The following is a 6,003-nucleotide window of genomic DNA, read 5'->3' as shown; positions in this document are numbered from 1 at the left end:
TGGATGTTTTGAGGAAGATATAATAAGGCTTATGTGTGATAGAGCGTGGCATATCACGGGGTTTGGATGCACCTACGAAGTTTGCACTGACTCTCAAGGTGAGAAAGGGCAATGCACGGTACCATAGAGGCTAGCAGATTGAGGAAAGATAAGAGTGCGTATAATCTATGGACTCACATTAGTCATAAAGAACTCACATACTTATTGCGAAAGTTAATTAGCCCTCGAAGCAAAGTACTACTACGCATGCCCCTAGGGGGATAGATTGGTAGGAAAAGACCATCGCTCGTCCCCAACCGCCACTCATAAGGAAGACAATCAATGCTCCAACTTCATAGCATAATGAGAGACTATATGTGCATGCTTCGGGAATCACAAACCTTAACACCAATATTCCTACTAACCACAACCATTTACTAGTACCTCCCACATATTATCATCTCTATATCACAAAACTATTGTAAGGAATCAAACATATCATACTCAGTGATCCACAAGTTTTATGTAGGATTTCATGACTAACCATGCAAACGACCAATTCCTGTTGACTCTCTAAATAGATATAAGTGAAGCATGAGAGTTTAATTCTTTCTATAAAAGACCATGCTGTAATAAATTTAAGTGAAGCAAAAGAGCATTCTACAAATAACGGTTTTCTATGTGAAGAGAAACAGGCAATCCAAACTTCAAATGATATAAGTGAAGCACATGAAGCATTCTATAAAGACATACTCAAAAGATATAAGTGAAGTGCAATGAGCATTCTAAAAATCAACCATGGACTATCTCATACTAGCATGGTGCATAAAACAAAATGAAAACTAAACACAAAAGACGCTCCAAGATTTACGCATATCATATGAACGAAACAAAAACTGAAACATACTGATACTTGTTGAAGAAAGATGGGATGCCTTCCGGGGCATCCCCAAGCTTAGAGACTTGAGTCTCCTTGGATATTTACTTGGGGTGCCTTGGGCATCCTCAAGCTTGAACTTTTGCCTCTCCTCCTTCTCCTCATATCGAGACCTCCTCGATCTTTGAACACTTCACCCATACAAAACTTAACAGAAAACTCGGTGAGATCCGTTAGTATAATAAGGCAAGTTGCTACTTTAAGTACTGTTGAAAACCCATTCATATTTTGTTTTTGCATTGTAGCTATTGTATTATAACTTCTCCATGGCTTATACCACCGATACAATCGATAGTTTCATCAAAACAAGTAAAACAATGCATCAAAAACAGAATCTGTCAAAAACAGGACAGTTTGTAGTAATCTGAACTTTGACAATACTTCTATAACTCCAAAAATTCTAAAAAATTAGGAAAAAATAAACATTTTGCATAGCAATACTGTGTCAAAAATTCAGAAACTTTTGACGTTCCAGGAAAAAAAATGAAAATTCACGCACTACAGCCAAAGTTTCTGTTTTTGCACCGCACATACCAACAAGCAATCTAATCATCCTAAAGGCAAATCTTGGCACATTATTTTTATGATACAATGATTTGTACAAGGGGATAATTATTTTTTGAGAAACTTCCATGAATTTTTTTGCATTGTTTCCATGAGCATGAACACAAGTGTTCAAGGTCGACCCTCACTTCTCCAATGCATATAACCTTCCAATCGCTTCTCTTTCTGAAAAAAGTTTAGTTCCCTTTATTTTTTTGTTTTTGAACTTTATAAAAGCACACAACAAAAGTAAAATGACTCTCTAAAACTTCCGGGTTGTCTCCCTAGCAGCGCTTTCTTTAAAGCCATTAAGCTAGGCATAAAGTGCTCAAGTAATTGATCCACCCGGATCCCAAGGTATATCAAAGCCAATTTTAATTAGCAATGATTTTGCAATCTAATAGTGAGCAGAAAGCAACATATATCATGCAATGATGAAGTCTAACTCTCTTCCTGTGCATCGGCATGTCATAAAAGAACAATTCGTGCACATCAAGTAAATGCTAATGCATAGCTAAGCAGTTTCTTGCAATTTTATCGTGTTGGAAACATAGAGAGGTTGAGATATAGTTCCTCTCTCACAATGATTGCAAGTAGGAGCAGCAAGCACATGCATATTATATTCATCAAAATCATCAGGTGTAGTAGCAAAACGCAACCCATCAATATAATCCTTAATAAGAGCAAACTTCTCCGGTATAGTGTAGTTTGGAGAATTCAAAAAGATAATAGGACTATCATGTATGGGTGCAATATCAACAATGTCATTCTTAACATAAGGACCTATAGCAAGTTCATCTCCATAAGCATAATTCATATTGGCATCATGACCACAAGCATAGCAAGCATCAATTTCACCAAAAAGGGATATTTCAAATGAATTAACAGGATCATAGCAATTATCATAGCATTCATCCTTCGGTAAGCATGGAGGGAAATTAAAGAATGTATGAGTTGAAGAGTCACTCTCATTAGAAGGTGGGCAGGGGTGATCAATCTGCTCTTCCTCCTTTTGTTCTTCACTCTCCTCCTCATCTTTTTCATCGAATGAGCTCACAGTTTCAGCAATTTCTTCTTCCATAGACTCCTACAAAATGTTAGTCTCTTCTTGGACAGCGGAGGAGTCTTCAATATATGGTTTAACAAAGCATTAGAAGCATAGTTTTCATAGCAATATTTAAGTATAGCAAATTTTTCATATTTGTAAAGAGTAGCATCATACTTTTCAATCAAATAAGCGATTTCATAAGCATCCTTAAAAGCAACAAATTTTCAATTTGTTCCAGGGCCGTCCAAGGGCCTGTGCGACCGCACAGGGCCCCCAAATTCTAGGGGCCCCCTGTTTTGGGCCAATGTTTGTATATGTTTTGATTTGGGCCCTTTTTCTGCAGCTAATCGCGGGCTCCCTCGAACTGGGCCTGCTCCAACATCTCCCGAACCAAGCCCTAGTTCCATCTACACACCTACCGATCCATCGATCAATCTATCGATCTTTCCCGAGACGAACTAACAGATGTGTGTCGTCGCCGTAGGGAGACCTGGGCTAGTGGTGTTGTCTCGTTTTTTGTTGCTTTGTTTCCTTTGTTTTTTTGCGAAAGTGATTCTTCATTTCCTGCCCGAAGACACAGCTCAGTTCATAGCCCTTCTCATATCAAGAACTAATTCCATGATTCATCTTGCCGCCGGTCGCTCGGAAAGTCGTAGCAAATCAAAACACACAAGTTGAAGCAGCAGGTAGCCAAGTGCGCAAGACCAAGGCAAGGGCATCATCGATCTGTCTAACAGGTGCGCTCAAATTAAATCCTTATTTAATTTAGACTATTTTGCGCTGTTGAATAATTATATTAGTGAGTATATTGTGTGCATATGCATCAATTCATCAATCAACTTTTTTACGGAATATATAAAGTAGGTTAGTTAATCAAGTTGACACACACGGAGATTTCCAAGATAGTTGCTTGTTTAACATTCAGGTTGTCTATTTTTGTTGTATTATCTCGACTAGCCTGTAATTTATGCAGTGTTTGAATTTATTTAAATTTCTTTTCTTAAAATCCAAGTATTCTAGAAATTTTAGGGCAACAATTTGTATTTGGCACAGGGGCCTCATATTTCTGGAGACGGCCCTGATTTGTTCAACATCACAATATTTATAAACACCCTTGGCATAAGAAGATAAGATTCCATTATTACTAAACTCACATTGATAGGGATGGTGTTTCTTAAGGTCTTCATAACAACAAGGAAAATCATATATTTCGTATAAATTCAAAGCATACCAATACAAATTATTAATATGATGCCACAAAAGTTTTCCTTTTTGAGATAAGCGGTGTCGCACAAAATGAGCATGCTCATCTAATGATTTGCCCTCAACTAAGCTAGTTGGGGTTTTAGCACGAGCACAAAGGGATCGAAGATGATCCAAGTAGAAAGCTTCAACAGTATGATAGATTTTAGGTGGTTCTTCAACCATTGGTTTAACCGGTACAACTATTTTTTTGGTATTTTGCATTTCCTACCCATAACTAAAGATAAAAAACAAGAGCAAAAAATAAAAAATACTTAGTGATAAAGCAAACAAGCACACACGAGAACATTCACCACACGCTATTGCTCCCCGTCAACGGCGCCAGAAAAAGGTCTTGATAACCCACAAGTATAGGGGATCGTTTGTAGCCCTTTTCGATAAATAATAGTGTCGAACCCAACGAGGAGCTAAAGGTAAAACAAATATTCCCTCAAGTTATATCGACCACCGATACAACTCTACGCACGCTCAACGTTTGCTTTACCTAGAACAAGAATAAAATTAGAAGTACTTTGTAGGTGTGGTAGGATAGGTTTGCAAGATAATAAAGAACGTGAAAATAAAAATTAGGCGCTGTTTAGATAAAGAAACAATTAACTTAGTATAACGAGTGTGGATTAGTAGTGGTAGGATTTGCGGAATTATCCCTTAGCAATTGACTATGTTACTAGACCGATAGCAAGTTTTTATGTGAGAGAGGCCACAGCTGGCATGTCATCCCTTACATGGAACTCTATGCACTTATGATTAAAACTATTAGCAAGCGTCCGCAGCTACTAACATTCATTAAGGTAAAACCCAACCATAGTATTAATATATATATATATATATTGGTCCCCCTTCAATCCCGTATGCATCAATTTCTATGGTAGGAAGAAGCTTCTGTCATCCTTGCCCTCCAATGCATAGTCCTATCAACATACAACTACCCGGCCCTATGGTGTGATCCACACACACGCTCATATGATGGGCACCAAAGGACATCAATATAACCACAAGCAAATTAAACCAATCATAGCAATTCACCAATTACCGGTAGGACAACAAAAATCTACTCAAGCATCATAGGATGGCAACATATCATTGGATAATAATATGAAGTATAAAGCACCATGTTCAAGTAGAGGGTACAACGGGTTGCAGGAGATGGACCGCTGAATATAGATGGGGGGAGGTGATGAAGATATTGGTGAAGATGACGGAGTTGTTGGAGTAGATCGCCGTCACACGATGATTGCCCCGGCAGCGTTTCGGCGCCATCGGGAGAGAGGAGGAGAGAGCCCCTCCTTCTTTTTCCTTGGCCTCCCCCTAGATGGGAGGAAAGTTCCCCCTCTGGTCCATGGTTGCCATGGCGGCGGAGGGGGCAGGAGCCCCTCCTAGATTGGGTCTATCCATCTGTTCTCTTCTGTTTTGCGTTCATATTTTCTGGCCCTTCACCATTTCTTAAATCCCCAGAGATCCGTAACTCCGATCGCGCTGAAATTTTTACACGATTTTCCCCATAAATTATGTTTCTTGCGCCCGAAGAAGGGCCCCAACCGACTTACGGGGAGGCCACGAGACACCTGGGCGCGCCCTAATGGGTGGTGGAGGCCGTGGGCCTCTGTTTGCATTGATTCCACCTCCTAAAAATCACATATATTCCAAAATAATTCTTCGTAAAATTTTATCGCGTTTGGACTTTGTTTGATATGGACATTCTGCGTAAAAAAAACATGCAATAAACAGGAACTGGCACTGGGCACTGGATCAATATGTTAGTCCAATAAAATCATATAAGTTGTTGCCAAAAGTATGTGAAAATTGTATAATATTGACATGAAACAATAAAAAAATTATAGATACGACGAAGGCGTATCACGCTTCTGCTCGGGGTCCTAGCCTCCGTCGGCGTCACAGCCAGAGCTCCACATCGCTGTCTACGATAGCGGAGTGAGGCAGCGGATTTGGGTTGCCAGCAACGAGAAATCAAACGGGAAACAAAGGATTATGATGACGGGAAATAGGGTTTTGCCCCGTATAGCGGCAGTGGACCCGTAGATATACTGCCAGGAGTTCTGGGCCTATACAGGGTCTGGTCTGATAAAAAAAAGTCAAATCCATATACTCGCCGGAATTATACAGGCCGGGCGTTTTTACAGCCAGCGTAGGCTAGAGATGCTATTAGGAAGAAAAATGTGTGCCGACCGGTTGCTACTCACGCGGCCCCTCTAGAAATGTGCCCCCTTCTCTT

This window comes from Aegilops tauschii, chromosome 7 (genome assembly GCF_002575655.3).
Source record: "Aegilops tauschii subsp. strangulata cultivar AL8/78 chromosome 7, Aet v6.0, whole genome shotgun sequence".
Classification (NCBI taxonomy): domain Eukaryota; kingdom Viridiplantae; phylum Streptophyta; class Magnoliopsida; order Poales; family Poaceae; genus Aegilops; species Aegilops tauschii.
This window is presented reverse-complemented; position numbering follows the sequence as displayed.